Source organism: Myotis yumanensis, unplaced genomic scaffold, assembly GCF_028538775.1.
Source record: "Myotis yumanensis isolate MYYU_CA2020_CCGP unplaced genomic scaffold, mMyoYum1.0.hap1 SCAF_10, whole genome shotgun sequence".
Classification (NCBI taxonomy): domain Eukaryota; kingdom Metazoa; phylum Chordata; class Mammalia; order Chiroptera; family Vespertilionidae; genus Myotis; species Myotis yumanensis.
Window position 1 is genome coordinate 11,699,386 of NW_027223761.1, and position 17,437 is coordinate 11,716,822.

A 17,437-nucleotide genomic window follows, 5' to 3' on the forward strand; every position below is an offset into this window, starting at 1 on the left:
GCGACCGGGCTGATCAGGGGAAGGCACCAGCCCCATCACCCCGCTGCTGCAGCCACTGCCAGTCACCGCAGCCACCAAGGTGTTTTCATCAACACGGACTCCAGTCCCTTTACCATGAAAAAATGACAACTTTCTTTAGGCATTTTCAAGAAGTGTCTGTCATAGGATATGACATTTCTTTCTTTCTTTATCCTCACCTGGGGATATGTTTCCATTGATTTTTAGAGAATGTGGAAAAGAAAGGGAAAGACAGAGAGAAACATCAAAGTGAGAGGAACACTTTGATTGGTTGCCTCCTGCATGAGCCCTGACCTGGGCCGGAGCCAGGGAGGAACGTGCAACCTAGGTACATGCCCTTGGTCAGAATTGAACCCAGAATCTGCGTTGGGCAGGCCGAGGCATTATCCACTGAGCCAAACTGGCTAGGACAGGATATGACATTTCTTAACCCTCCAGCAGCAGACCTTCATTTTTTTTCCAGGAGTGTGGTAAAAAAAACCCTAGATCACTTTTTGGACTCTTATTACCCAAGTTACAAAGAATATTACCAGTGGCATACAGAGAGCTTAACCAATCAGAGGTCAGAAAAGGTGTTTCCTCTGTAGTTCACACCAATTGCTGGTTTGGCCCCTGCCCAGGCCTAACGCCTCTGGCGAATCATTAGCCCTGGGCCAGGGCACCCTCAGCTCCAAGCCACCGTGGCCATCAAGGATCGCTGGCTGGCTGCGCCCGGGTTCGGGCCGCCACCACCATCAAGGATCCCTGGCTGGCTCCTCCCCGGCCCAGGCCTAAAGCCTCTGGCACAGGCATTAGGCCTGGGCCGGGGCACCCCCAGGTCCCCGCCACCGCAGCCATCAACGATCCCTGGCTGGCTCCTCCCTGACACAGGCCTAAAGCCTCAGGCCGAGGTTTTAGGCCTGGGCATCTCACTGCCGAAGATCGCTGCTGGCTGGCTCCTCCCCGGCCCAAGCCTAAAGCCTCTGCTCGAGGGTTTAGGCCTGGGCCGGGGCACCCCCAGCTCCCGCCGCAGCTGATCGCTGGCTGGCTCCTCACCGCCCCAAGCCTAAAGCCGCCGCCGCCGCGGAAGATCGCTGGCTGGCTCCTCCCCGGCCCAGGCCTAAAGCCTCTGCTCAAGGCTTTAGGCCTGGGCCGGGCACCCCCAGCTCCTGCCGCAGCTGATCGCTGGCTGGCTCCTCACCGCCCCAAGCCTAAAGCCGGCCACCATCTTGGCTGACAGTTAATTTGCATAAGGATATGCTGATTAGCCAATGGGAAGGGTAGCGGTCGTCCGCTAATTACCATGTTTCTCTTTTATTAGTGTAGATGCTATTTTTCTTGAAAATTTAGAACATAATGAAAACTGGATACTTAAACTATATGAAATAATTTCTTGCCCATTTTCTTAACTAGCATTCCACATAATTAAAATCTTCTCATAACTTATTATATTATTCAGAAAAATGCTTTTGTTTCTTATCTTGCAAAGATATGATATATGGGTATCTAATTGCTTATTTTGGTCTTTATCAATGCCATTTCTACAGGACATGCATAAATCATAATTTCAAGTGACTAGAAAATAATAAAGTACAGTTTTTAAAATTGATTATTAGCAGTTATTTTCCTTTAAGTAAATCCAATAAATATAATTCCAGTTTTACACAAGAGATATTACAGGGAAAGAAGAAGCTATTTAAATAGAAAACACTGTTCTAATTTCCATCACAGTAGTTTAATCATGTCTGTTTTAGAATTTCTGAAGATAGTAATCATCTAATAAATAATCTTTGTCTAAAGCTGCATTTGCTCAGCAAAATGTCTATGAGATATATGTTTGTTGTTGCATTAAATAATTGAATGTTTAATGTTTGAGTTAGTTCAGTTGGTGATACCAAAGTTCAAATCATTTGTATCCTTATTAAAATTTAAAATTTCTACTAATTCTAAAATATACTGAGAAAGGGCTGTTGACTTTTAGAGTGATGATATTACTTGTCGAATTGTGGTATCATTTAATGCTGTAGTAATTGGAGAATAAGGGAGGAAGGTTTGGTGATATAATTCAAACTCTTTGGTTCAAGTGTATAAAGTTTGAAACATCAGGGAGACATTTATGTGAAAATATTGAATAGGTAATTGGAGGTTTGATAAAATCAAGTTTAGGCATATAAAAGAATCAGGATAGCTCTTAGAAGAGAATAACTGCTTAATAATATGAAGTGCTATAACTATATGACTTGAAGATTATTCTTTTATATTTCTGTCCTTGATTATGAAGAATGATGATCTTCTAGACTTTTTACTACTGGTTTGGGAAAACAAAAGCTCTTGATTTTCCATCTAGCCATATAGGCTTTAAAACAAATTGAAAGGACAACTCTCAAAGGAGGGGAGCTTTTACTTAGAATTTTAACAAAATGTGAGATTCTATCTTTGAGAAGATCCATGACAGTATGTTTGAAATTACTAGACATTTGTAGTGAACAAGTACAGAATATATATTCTTTTCAATGCATGTAACATATTCTAAGTTTTACCAAAAAATTAACATTTAATACTTTCATAAAGATTAAAATAATGCAAGAATATTATTTGATGCCAAAAACATTGAATGAGAAGTATTTATTATTTGGGATTATTGAGAATTCTTATTTTCTGATACATTATACATTCATCTTCTTGCAGCCTAACTCGCTTCTATCTGTTTTATTTATATTTCTCAAATTTTATAATTATTTTTATGTAGTTTGGTCTTTATAACAAGTAACATCAAGAGGATTGATGATAAGTATTTCTGTCTAGATAGAAAGGCATTGGAATTCTAAGAAGATAGCATATCAGGTGATGACAAGTGCCAGAACCTCTGAGTGGAAATGGGTGTATGAAATGCAGTGGGATGAAGGTCAAAGCTGTTACAAAATGTGGTTCTAGGTAAGCTAGTCATGTAGCCTGGGAACCCAGCCCAGTTGAGGGAAGAACTGAGGAGTGAATAGGAATAGTGGGAATCCAATAGCAACATTTTAGCGAGTGAAAATTAATAGTCTCTATGATGCCCTTGTGAAGAATGGGTGAGGGCGTGAGCTTCAGAGGAGCAGAGTATTCAGAAAAGGGTGGAATGAGGATGTTTTGAAAATATTGTTGGAAAGTGACAGAGTTAGTGCAAAACATGTTGTGACAGCATCCGTGAGTAGGAGAGCAGTGAGGTGGTGAGGAATGAAATAAGATGGTCTGACTTTCTCTACTGACCCACAAGTGAGGAACGTGGGAAAAGACGCCAGATCTTTGTCATTTGTATTCTTTGGCAATTTGTTAGATTCTGTAGACCTGACAAGGGGCAAGTGTTCCTCCAAATCCAAAGGGGCAAGGGTTATGTAAAAGTTAATAGAAAGACAACTATCGTTTATATTCAACTCCACAAAGCATATGGAAGAATAAAAGGGTCAAGATCCTAAAGCATGTCAGACTGAGCCTTGCGGTCAGGTTTATTCAAGGGAATCATTTACTAAGTTACTAAGAAAACAGGTGTACTGCTGCTCTGGCTTCCATTTCATTGGGTACACAAAAAAATAATGAAAGCTTCATCTCTCGTAACAACTATGCATTTTTTCCTGAAGAATGTGTGGAGGAAATATAAGTTGTTCGCAAAGTGAGAACAAATTTGAATATCTACTAGTTGTTGTTGTTTTATGAAGAATCTATGTATCTTATGCATTCTTCAGACCTGGAATAATATCTCTAGATTGAGTGCTGGAATCTGAATTTTAAAACTTGCCCTTGAATTGTATATGCACCTCAATGCATGAGAATCATAAACCACTTTTAGAAATATTCATAGAATTCTGTATTGAAATAATCTTCTCATTTTAACATCACTTGGCTTATTCCTCAAATTCTATCAGAGATTCGTTTTCTTTTACATTTAATTTAACATCTGATTAATGCATAAGTAAAATTTTTTAACTTCATTGCAGAAAAATATATTTCATGATGCAGTTCAGTTGGTAAGTTAATGATACATGAATTAAATGATTTATAGCATATGAATCACAATTCTAATATGTCTGGTTTTATGGTTGAAATCATTCTCTTTTCTTTGAACCATTCATAAAAAGGTAGAACATACATTATCAAGCACTAACTGATGGAGAAATTAATTGAGAGAAAGCTTTCTGTCTCACTAGAAGAAAAGAAGGGGACTTGTTAAAATTAATAAGAAAATTAAAATCCAATAGATAGAGATAAATAAATCCTAAATTTATTTAGATAAATAGTACAAAATTTCTGGTAAGTTCATGAAGCCAAAGAAAATGAAACCTACTTTCCTTTCTTCCTTCCTTCCTTCCTTCCTTCCTTCCTTCCTTCCTTCCTTCCTTCCTTCTTTCCTTCCTTAGCCATAGGTAACACTGAGTTTCTTGCCAAGTGCACTGCTCCAATAAGTGATAATTAACAGGAATGGAGGAAAGGTCCTTTGCTAGCAGCCCTTCAACCAACTACACATTTCACAAAGGATCTTGGAAGGGCATGGTAAAATATTCAGGAATTATTTTCCAAGTGGTTACTTTAAAATGATTCAATAATATATTTTACCACAAAACTAGAAACAGTACAACCAGAAGAGAAGTCATCATTTTTCTCTACTCTTTTCTCACTAGATCAAAACCATGATATTGTGTTCTACATGAATACCATGGTTTTTCAAGGAGTATTGATGATGAGTACATTGGAATGACACAACAGTCTTCTTAGATCTGAAAATATTTTAGTTTTTCATAACTTACAAAAATATTTGCCTATGTGAAATGATTGCTTGAGCATCTCCCAGGGGTCCAGAAGATGACTGAAAAACAGAGGAATCTTGAAAATTTCCCCTGATCCCATTTGCTGCATAGTAAATGTTATGGTCAAGTTAGTCTCAACAAACCTTTCAACACTAACTTTTTTTTTATGTAAATGCTCTTTATTGTCATAGAATATAGGAACATTCACTAGTAGTAGGAGTTTCACTAGCTAACTGTAGTCTTCTATAAAATAATTTGCCAGCCCTAACCGGTTTGGCTCAGTGAATAGAGCATCGGCCTGCGGACTGAAAGATCCCAGGTTCGATTCCTGTCAAGGGCATATCCCTTGGTTGCGGGGACATATCCAGTAGGAGGTGTGCAGGAGGCAGCTGATCGATGTTTCTCTCTCATCCATGTTTCTAACTCTCTATCCTTCTCCCTTCCTCTCTGTAAAAAATCAATAAAATAAATTTTTTTAAAAAATTGCCAAAATCCCACTTGCTACTAATTAATTCTAAGAATACTCAAAGATTTCACTATAGGTTTTATACCATGCACAGCTCATTGAAACTCTAAAATGAAAAAGTTCTACACAGAGTTTGCTAGCAGCAGTTACAGACATTGAATATGGTGTTTTGAAATGTATTCATTATTAGTTATATCAGAATAATACAAGCATTAAAATTTGGATAGATCTAATTCACTCTTTGATGGAATACAGAGGAGAACCCAGTGTGTGGAATGCTGCCCTCTCCTGTGAGGTAATAAAATACCATTCACTGTGGGAACACATTGCAACATCTACTGAAGAGTTAGTAGGAGTTTCATTTAGTTAAGTATAGTCTGTGCTTAAAAAACATGTGTACCAAAATCATGCTTGTTAGAAATTAATTGCAAGAGTGTTCAAACACTTCACACTACATGTTCCACACAGCTCACTGCAACATTAACACTGGACTAAATTAGATAGTGTCAACACTAACTTTTGCAAAACATAAGAACAAGGCTAAAGGAGGTAGAATGTGGGGGGGGGGGGGGGGTGGAGACTCAAATTCAAAAGGAGTAAAGATGATTCAGGCAAATAAGCCTTAAGTAGGAAATAATGGTGATATCAGATAGAATCGGAGTGCTGTGGACTCACTGAGGAGGGCAAACTCGACCAACATGAGTAGATTCAGTAAAGCAATGGGTAATGATGGGAATGCACCAAAATTACATCTATATCAGCAAAAAAAAATGAAGAAAAATGAGACAATCATTAAGAAAAACTCTGTGTAATCAACATTGGAATTGGTCAAATAGAACAAAATGATGGGATGAAATTGCATACGGTTTGACAACGTTTCATGAAATGAAAGTGAGCAAGAAGGGAGATTTCTGATGTGGAAGGAGAACAATTTACATGTTTTACAATCTTGTAAAGACAATTTGATTTAATACATCCTGCCAATTTTTGTCAGAAAAATAGATATACTTTTATACGAGAATACTGCATGTGGATGATAGTTTGTTAATAATCAGACACATTCTGAAATAAGTTTATTATATAGTAATAATGGTTGTTACCATTTATAAATGATTTAAATTGGAAAATGGGTTGGGCATTTTTCATGTACTATCTGACTTAATTCTCTAATGAGAATGTCAATTATTGCTTGAATTTACAAATGATGAAGATAACAAACAGGGTTGTAACAGTTACAAGTGATGACATTACAAGTGATAACAATACAAAAAGGTTAAGATAATTTCCATGAGAATTTTTTAAAAAGACACCAAAACAAATATAGCAAATGAAAGGTGATCTCATTTTAGTCTGTGTTCTACAATTTGCCTTTCCCACCTACACAGAGCCTATCGCATCAACTTATTTCTGGTCTTCTTAACTTCAGTTTAATTATCACAGTTGCTCCACCCTTTTTTGTGAGGTTTTTATACAATCAGCTATTTTACACCCTTTCTCTGTTTATCAGCTTGAAACCCCATGAAGCCTGACAGCACCTCCATTGGGTCTGCTTAACACCATATTTTCACTTGATCTTCAGGTAGGATTTGAGTTAATTTTATTCTTGGCATAATGTCCACCCCAAAGGGAAAAGGATTAAGTCTTGGAATTATGTGATTGTGTGGTATGAAACTGAGAGGAAAACTTTATGCTGGGGATATCTCTTAAACTCCATCTTTAACTGGATCTTCACTGAACTGTTTTTTTTTCCTTTTTGGTTGTTATCTGGAATATTTATTTGGATCTTTTGAAGGCAATTTTCTGTATAACTACTAACTGATCACCTCAAAAAGTAAACACAATCTTTATCTTTATGAATTTCAATCTGTGCTTCATCTAGAAGGGCAAATGAAATTTGAAACTAAATAGCTAAAATAATACATTTCTTCCATTCATGAAAATGAAAAATTTGATGAACTGTGAATGCATTAAAAATCACAAATTATGTGTTGCACAGCTTTGATGTACTCAGTATTCAAATTTTATAAGCATAATTTCCAGGAGATAAAAACATTTTCTATATTAAAAATGTTGCCGAAACCGGTTTGGCTCAGTGGATAGAGCGTCGGCCTGCGGACTGAAGGGTCCCAGGTTCGATTCCGGTCGAGGGTATGTACCTGGGTTGCAGGCACGTCCCCAGTAGGGGATGTGCAGGAGGCAGCTGTCAATGTTTCTCTTTCATCGATGTTTCTGGCTCTCTATCTCTCTCCCTTCCTCTCTGTGGAAAATCAATAAAATATATTTTAAAAAAATAAATAAAAATAAAAAATAAATAAAAATATTGAGCTACACAATGTAAGGAAAGATAGATATGTTCTGTGAGAAAGTATTAATTAATTCAAACAGCAAATATTAAGCACCTTCTGTAATACATATATTTTAATTGAAATATTAGTTTAGCTTTGCTGTTAACCTCATGTTCATAGTATATCATTTATATTTGGGCCACCTACTTGCCTTGATAAATTAAGAGAGAAGAAATCTCAAGTCAATTCTTAGATGTGGCCACAAAACTCATTCAGATAACCAGTGGGTCATTAGGCTAATATCTGTGCACAAAAGAGGGAATTAGTCAAGACTGCAGTGAATATTTGCTTTCTAAGTCTCTCAATGTATCTCAAATTCCAAATTTCTTCCTCCCCACTACACCAGATATAGTTGTTTTACTTGTAATTTATTCAGACAATTAAAATATTTCTTTCATTCCTATGTCTTTAAATTTACATGTTCTTCCATCATGTTACTTGGAAACTGAGACTGAGCATTATTATAGTCAATGCACTTTACCCAGTAACCTTACTCTCTCCTCCAAAGTACACTAAATGTACTTTCTCTCTACATGTGTAAAGTCTAATTTGTTTTTACTTCTTGGCTCTCTTTAGGAGCAGGTTCCCCTGTAGACCATGTTGTTTTATTATGAAATATTTAATTAAGTAACGTCATCTGACAAATGTGGCTGTGAGTGTGATTGTGGAAATGTCTGAGAATAGGAAAGTAGTTGAAAAAGAGCACTGGACAGTCCAAACACGGTAAGCAATTCGTTTGGAACATCATTGAGGAGGAGGTATGTTTTCTTAAGAACATTTTTCCCCCCAATTCAGTCACTGTTGCAACACCCGAAGCTCATAGAAATTGATTAATCTCTTTTCAGTTCAAACTAATTGAATTTATCGTATAAAGCACTCTGCTAAGAAAAAAACAGAAGATTATATTTTACTCTTGGTTCCCATTTAATGATTTATTTTAATTTGTTACATTTGCTTGGCTCTTCCTCTTTTGTATCAACCTATGGGATCAACACTGCATTAAAACTATATGGCTTACACTTTCAAACCCACATATTATGATAAATTTTCCACGTAGGAATTCATTATTCTTATGAATTGCATTGTAATTGTAAGTGTCAAACAGGAAGTAACATGCAAGAAGGAATACAGTGAATTCTTTTCACTTTAGGAGGATAAGAAAGGTGATAAATAAACATTGTAAGAGTAGAACACACACTGAAACTTTCTGATTAATGTTTTAATGCCAACAGTCTCTCTCTCTCTCTCTCTCTCTCTCTCTCTCTCTCTCTCTCTCTCCCTTCCTCCTTTCTCACACATACACGCACAGACATTTAGCTATGTAGTCTTGTGAGAATTACTCAAACTCTTTGGAATAAGACTACACAAGTTAGCATTTTGACTATTCTTTACTTGCAGTATGAACTTAGACAAGTCACTTAACCTTTGTTTATTTTAGTTTCTTATCTACATAATACTAGAGGCCCAATGCATGAAATTCTTTCAAGACTAGGCCTTCCTTCTCCTAGATGCTGGCACTGGCTTCCCTCCAGCACCCAGGGCTCAGGCTTCCCTTGCAGAGGGGCGACCTGCCCACCCGCCACGGCTCACTGGTTGGTGGCCTGCACCTCTCTCTTTGGGGCGATCGTGGAGCCCCCCGATTGATCACCCTGCCGGCGGGTGGCCTGGGCCTCCCTCTGCAGGGCAATCATGGGGCAATGACTGGGCCCCAACCAATTACATCACACCCACCTTAGCTGGCCTGGTGCCAGTGGGTGTCATAGCATGGTCCCGGATGGTCGTCTGGATGGTCATCTAGATGGTTGTTCTGCTGTTTGGCTGTTTGGTCGATTTGCATATTATGCTTTTATTATATAGGATGAGGAAAAAACTAATGATACCACCTCACAGATTTGTTATGAGGTTTAATTTAGTTAAAAAATGTAAAGGATCAGCTCAGCACACATTAAATGATCAATGACATTAGCAAGTGTATGATGACCCTCGTTCACTTTATTCCATGGAGAGGTGCAAATTATAAAGCGCTATGTGTCTCTATCTCACTACTTTTTATTATTCCTTTACTGATCAAACAAATAAATGGTGATACCATGATATAAGATTATCATCATCTGTGGTAAAGGAAAAAACAAACAAAAAACAGCTTGGTCTCATCTCTGGCTCCAGAGAAGAGAAGCATAATCATGCAAGGTCAGGTAACAGAGTTGCCATAGATCTGGTCATCAATACAGGGACTTCACTTCCATTAGATTTTATCAAAAGATTCTGACCATGCTGCCTCAATGTATTATACATATTGAGCATCTCATTATACCCACATCAGAGGATTTTTTAATTTAGTACTAATACTTTATAAACTTATTACTTTATAAACATGAGCAACCTGAGTTTAGCATCACCAAAGGGGACTTCAAGAGCTAACATATTTGGTAAGACTGTTAAGTCGCAGGAGTTCTAGTAAAACTTGCTGAAAATATAAATTTCTGGTAACTTTCAGGAACATAACTGAAAAGGAAACTACCTAAATATATACATTTTATATAACAGATATAACAGGGTCTCCTAGCTGCCAAGTTGATGGTATCACCACTTAAATAAGCACCAATATTTTATGGCAAATTCTGTAAAAGTATTACCCATCAAATATAGTAACAGTTCAGAAACAAGAACTGAGAGAATTTCAGGGATCGTCCTCCAACCTCAGGGGATGACACTGTTAATATGCCTAGAATAGTCTATTGAGATCCCGGAAGTGTGCCAGGTTCCAAGGAGCAAAAAGAAATAGCTTGTTATGAAATGTGAAGTCATTATGTATTCTGTGGATGAACGGTGCTTCAGAGTGTCTGAGAGGTTAGAGGCTTAGTCTGGGATTTGGGAGTGTCAAGAACCACAGTTTTGTGCAAGTTAAATTACTGCACATCAGCGGGAAGTTTCTATGTACTACTATGGGCCGAGTGCACAAATTCATGCACCTTGAAAGGAACTGTAGGCCGGGAGGTTGCAGTGGACACAGTGACGGGTCTCGGCCCATTCTCTGCGCCCCCACCCGGCCCCTTCTGTCGTGGCCCCTGGTCTCCTGTCTTCCAGCAGCCCTGCTCCTGCTGCCACTGCTCCCACATGCTGAGGGCGCTGGCCCCGCTCACACCCACTGACGGTGCAGAGTGATTGGGGCCAGCACCAGCAGCAGGTGCAAGTGGCAGCTCCAGTGCTGGCAGCAAGTGCGAATGCCAGGAGGGATCGCGGCACATAGGAGCAAAGAATTTTCAGTAACCACCTGAGGCTTGCCCCGATGACAGCGACTGGTGCCCTTAGTCTGGTACCCCTGCTCACCTGCTCCACCATCCTGCCGCTGCCTATGCCCGCCATGTTTCACCCTCTGCCGCCTGCTGCCTGCCATGTTTCGCACATCATAGCAACCGGTTGTTCAGTTGTTCAGTTGTCCCACCGTTCAGTTTATTTGCATGTTAGGATTTATATATATATATAGATAGATAGATAGATAGATAGATAGATAGATAGAGATAGAGATAGAGATGGCTCAGAAGAGTAACTGAAGTTAGTTGCTAAGGTGAGACCACTTGAGTGATGACTCCAGTATCAGTAGACAGACCTTTTCTTTGTATTTCCAAGGAAACTGCACTTGTGTCCAAGAGAAGCAGGAAACTCAAGTCACAAAACATGACAAAGGGTGAGAAGGAAGGGGGAAACCAGTCCTCTGGGAATGTATAAATATGAGGACCTGGCCTAAAAAGGGAAGACTCTTTCTTATAACATCATAAGTTTCTTTGTGGGTGTGTAAGGGGGAGGGTGGATGCAGATGTTTTTGTTTTTTTTTTACAAGGCCTAAAGTGGAAAGAATGGGAAAAAGAAGATAATTAAGTAGTTCAAGTTATAAGCCATCCTAAACTATTATAGATGTGAAAAATGTGGACATTTGACCTGAGGTCATTAACAATAAAAAATATCAAGGGTGTTTTATGAAATAGTAAAGGCGTTTTGATTCTCAAAATCCCCAGCTCTCAAGATAACAAAATCAGGATAGACAAAGGTCAGGACCTAAAACACATTACTTTGTAATTGATGAGACCTAGGTTACATTTGGGGGAAAAGGGGGGTGGGGAGGGTGAAAGGTTGATGTCTAGTAGTACACAATACCATACATCCCAAGTGACAGCTTATTATTTAATTTTTTTCCTTTACTGATTAAGGTATTACATATGTGTCCTTATCCCCCTATTGCCCCCCCCACCCCAGCCCCCACTCATGCCCTCACCCCCCTGGTGTCTGTGTTCATTGGTTAGGCTTATATGCATGCATACAAGTTATTTGGTTGATCTCTCCTCCTTCCCCCCACCCTCCCCTACCTTCCCTCTGAGGTTTGATGGTCTGATCAATGCTTCTCTGTCTCTGGATCTGTTTTTGTTCATCAGTTTATGTTGTTCATTGTATTCCACAAATGACAGATCATGTGATATTTTATTTTTTGTATTATTTAATTTTATAATAGTCATGAAAACTATCTTTTATTACAAAATGGAATTGAGCAAGGCTGTGTAGTTTAGATTCACAAGTCTGTCAGCAAAGCAGTTATAGGGTTTTAAGGTTACATGGTGTGATCATGTGATGATGATCACACAGAAGCAATGGATGCAGTAATAATTTAGTGCATTGAAAAGTCTGCGATACTAAGCTAACTCATTATGTAATCCCCGAAGTCCTGTGATTGATCTCATGATGGCCCTGTTACCAGTGATTAGAGGTAGAGCATTCAATTAATAATTCGTGAAATTGGTAAAATGATGATAGTGAGAATCACCTAGGTAACTTACAAACCAACAGGTGAACAAATAAGATTGGATTCCTGAGTGATTGATAGTGTAGCTCTATTATTTATAAGAGATTCTTAAGTTATAGAGATTTGCCAATGACCCATGATCAGTGAGTTTGGTGAGCCACTAGTACTCTTATGCAGTACTGATGTTATATAATTCAGATGTTTGGAAAGCTGCTCATTATTCCCAAACTCTAGTTTTCTGAGATTGTGTATTATACATTTAATTACCTTAACATTTCATAATGTCAGTTACATGCAATAAAAATTTTACAAAATTCAGTCAGGGCATGATGTTTTCACTGATTTAGAGAGTGTTGAGATTGTTCAGAGTCTCTCTCTTACTCATGCTAGTTTAGACCATTGAGATATAGATACTAGAAAGACATTCAAACATTACATGTATTACAGATAGAGCAATTAGAGGATGACACTTAGTCTGTAGCTAAGCAGGCTTGTTAATACTTTACCATTACATTATACATGATTATACACATCATCACTCAAATAGCTAGACCAATTGCAGGACACTTCTAACAAGACAGAATATTAAAATGCATTGCAGAAAGCAAATCTAAACTCCTGATGCCTGGGGTTGGCACATCTTAAAGGAGTATTTTATGTATCTAACTTCAAGCAAGACAATTTTAACATAACATCAGCAACTGTAATGTTTTAATAAAGTCTTTATATTCTTCATACAAATGTATGTGCCATTTTCATATATTTTTTTAAATTTTTATTGATTTCAGAGAGGAAGGGAGAGGGAGAGAGAGATAGAAACATCAATGATGAGAGAGAATCATTGATTGGCTGCCTCCTACTGGGGATCGAGCCCGCAACTCCGGGCATGTGCCCTTGACCAGAATCAAACCTAGAACCCTTTGGTCCACAGGCTGACGCTCTATCCACTGAACCAAACCAGCCAGGGCGCCATTTTCACATTTTCATATTTTAAATAAATACTGAATTTTTCAAGATTGTTAGAAAAACATCAAATACTAGTACATATATCAACCAAAAAGTCAGTTTCATCTGATTTTGTAGGTTTTAACTATACATTTTCAATGAAAATATGCATTTTGTTGTTTTTAAAATGTCTGAGCTAATTTATTTTATTTGTTTATATACTACCAAAGGTCAAATGTTGAAAGTCGAAGGCAGAAATCCCTACCTGGTGTGCCATATTAAGTTGCATCAATTGTCTCCTATTTGCCATAATATCCTAATTTAATGCAATAGGATTGCTGCACCTTGAAATCCCTTATCTCCAGGGGCTTGCATTACATAGGAAAATTAAAAACAAAAAAAATTAATGGTGCTTTTCAGTTCTCTCTTGTACAGTGAAGCATGATGTGCAAGGCATTCATTACTTTTAAAATCTAAAATCACAGGAAAGCGTCCAGTCCATCTTGCTTGGCTTTGATACCTAAAATATTTTAGGATCTAAGAATCCTCCTACTGTTGGAGTTGGCAGGAGACCAGGCTTGGATCTATGAGGATTTCTGGTCCGACCGCTCAGCACATATTGCACAAGGCATGCTTAACCTCTGGGGAGTAATTACTCTCCAAATTGTTAGCAAAACAGAGTCGGAAAGCTGACGGGCAGGCCTCACACTTAGCTAAACTGTATTGGCAACGCTGCCCAGAGAATAAGCAATGCCTCAGGAACAACTCAAAGGCTATAGAAGAGGGAATGTAATGAGCTTAGTTTACTGATAGTTGAGGTTACTTTGTAATGGCTAGTGTCAGTAAACTGATGGAAATTCACTGCCAACTGATTTTATCCACCTTTGTAAGTAATCCCCTCCTGGCAATTTAGAGGATAAACTATTTAGAAAAGTGTATCGGGATATTTTAGTACTCTTCACAAGCAATTTGTTACTGTTTTCTCCATCATGACTTCCTGGAATTATAACCAAATATCTTTAAATAAAATGTCCTGTTATAGCAATATCTCAACTATCCCAAGATCACAGGTCCGTGAAATATTGTCCAGAAACTGGAAAACGAGAATCCTCTGAATCACTAAAATAGACTTATATAAAAATAAATTTTTACATGCATACATGTATGTAAAAGTATTCTTATATCATTGCCTAATATTATTTAAGTCTTTAATTTATATACCATAGGTACTCATGTTCAAATTCCACCACAGCTCTGAAGCTATGCCTATATTTTTACTTCTAATGGCTACTTCTCAATGGAAGAATGTGTTGGCTAATAGAAGAGTTCGGTTCTTTCACTAACCATGTTACATTCATTATTGGCAACAGATATAGTTCAAATTTATATGAACTTGAGTCTATTCCAGAGTTATGCTGTATCAAATATACATAATTTTAAAACCACCTTGTACATTTTGATAGGTAAGAGTCTCACTACTCTTTATGATTGGCAATGATACAGCATCAAGTTAGTTCTAACTTAAAATTCTTTTATATAGGCTCAGGGCAATTGTAGGGGATATGCAAATTACACAGGAGAACAATTATTCTCTTAATGGTGAATTAACCAAAATTCAATGCCACCTTGAGAAACTATTATGTTTATGGCCATCCCTGGAATAATCTTTAATTCCTCTAAAGCCATCTTTCAAAGTCAATAATGTTGCTAGTTATGACAGTGACCTTTAGGAATTATGAACATTTTGTATTTGTTCATCAATCACAGAGGGGTATGAATGTTTTAAATATAATATCATCTTATGTTTGCTTGTTGTTGTTTTTTGCCTTTGACTAAACGTGTTATTTAAATATATTTTTACTGATTTCAGAGAAGAAGGGAGAGAGAGATAGAGACATCAGTGATGAGAAAGAGTCATTGATTGGCTGCCTCCTGCACACTCCCCACTGGGGATGGAGCCCACAACCCAGGCTTGTGCCCTGACTGGGAATCTAACCATGAGCTCCTGGTTCATATGTTGATGCTCAACTACTGAGCCACACTGGCTGGTCTGACTAAACTTATTCTTGGAGACTGACATTGGATCACTTTCTTTTTTTATTATTCTACAAAATTGAAGTAATTTTAAGATACTATAGTAATAAAAATATTTAACAGTGAAACAATGCCTTTAAAAATACTTTTATTTGTACGATATTATATCAGTTTAATCTCAGATTTGGTAGAAGTTATATATTTGTCATTAAGCACTTTGGTTGAAAGACTTGCCTAAGATCATATAGCTAGAGCATAGTTACATCAGGAATGGAACCCAGGTCTTCAGTATGCAAACAGATAAATTTTTGTGACCATAACAAGTAGTCCATTCATTCCCAAATAAGTTTTTAAGTGAATGACTAAAGTACATTTCTGATAGATCTTTCCACCCACCAACATGAAGCAAATAACTAAATATGGCTTGCCTAGAACTGGTGCCAGAAAGAAGAATGAGTAATCCTTTGATTGTCACTTACCCAAGAAGTAGCAAACCAAGATTTGCAGGACTATCCCTAATAAAAAGGGCAGCTGGCCAAGAATCTCATTTTCTTCCTTAGACTAAAATGTTTGTAAGCATCTTCTTAGAACTTTAATAACTTCCTTCTTCACATGTTATCTTCCAAAACTTTCTTTGCTAGCACATTCCCTTGAAAACCAAGAATGGAATATTCAATGACCTATGCTGCCTGCCTGAAGGACTAGGCCAGTGGTCGGCAAACTGTGGCTCATGAGCCACATGTGGCTCTTTGGCCCCTTGAGTGTGGCTCTTCCACAAAATACCACGTGTGGGTGCACATGTACAGTGCAATTGAAACTTCGTGGCCCATGCGCAGAAGTCAGTATTTTGTGGAAGAGCCACACTCAAGGGGCCAAAGAACTGCATGTGGCTCGCGAGCCGCAGTTTGCCGACCCCTAGACTCACTAGGCAATGAAGCTGACCCAAATCACTTTGAACTATTACTACATATAGAGTTTGGGGACAATGCATTTCTGTTTCAGAAATAAATGATTAAATAAGTAAAAAAGATCATAATATTTTATTTAGGCAAATTACATACATTTGTACACAAAGTATACTATAAGCATCCACATGTACTGAAAAAAATCCCCAAGCATTGCTTTTTAACAACAAAAACACCTGAGTTATTAGCAAGAATAATTCAACATGTTCTCTTATTAGTCAATTGGTACAATTTCTCTCTTATATTGGACTGGAGGACATTTATCCTAATATCAAGATTAATTCAATCTTTTGTGTCGGTCAACAGGGAACGGTTATTCTGATACAGTCCTTTTCTTTCTCTACAATTATTTATTGACTAGAGGTCCGATGCACAAAATTCATGCACTGGGGGTGAGGGCCCCTCAGCCCAGCCTGTGCCCTCTCGCAGTCTGGGACCCCTGGGGGATGTACGCCTGATGGCTTAGGCCTGCTCTCCACAGTCTGGGAGCTCTCACTCTTTACCGCCCGCCTGCTAGCTGCTCCTTACCTCGCTCACTGCTCGTTAGCACTGCAGCAGAGGCAGGAGAGGCTCCCGCCACCACCGCTGTGCTCGCCAGCAGTGAGCCCGGCTTCTGGCTGAGTGGCGCTCCCCTGTGGGAGCACACTGACCACCAGGGGGAAGCTCCTGCATTGAGTGTCTGCCCCCTGGTGGTCAGTGTGCATCATAGCGACCAGTCGTTCTGCTGCTTTGCATATTAGGGTTTTATTATATAGGATCATCTACTAAGTAATCTACATGCTCCAGAAACATGAGTGAAAAGAGCAAAAACTTTGACCTCCAGAGACTGTTCCTTCCAGCAGGGAGAGACTAAGCAACATAAGCATAAAGAAAAAGTACAATACCCCTAGCCAGTTTGGCTCAGTAAATAGAGCATCAGCCTATGGACCAAAGGGTCCCAGGTTCGATTCTAGTCAAGGGCATGTACCTTGGTTGCAGGCTCCTCTCCAGCCTGGGCCCTGGTCAGGTTGCATGCAGGAGGCAACCAATAGATGTGTTTCTCTCACATAGATGTTTCTCGCTGTCTTTCTCTTTTCCACTCTCAAAAAATCACTGGAAAAATATCATCG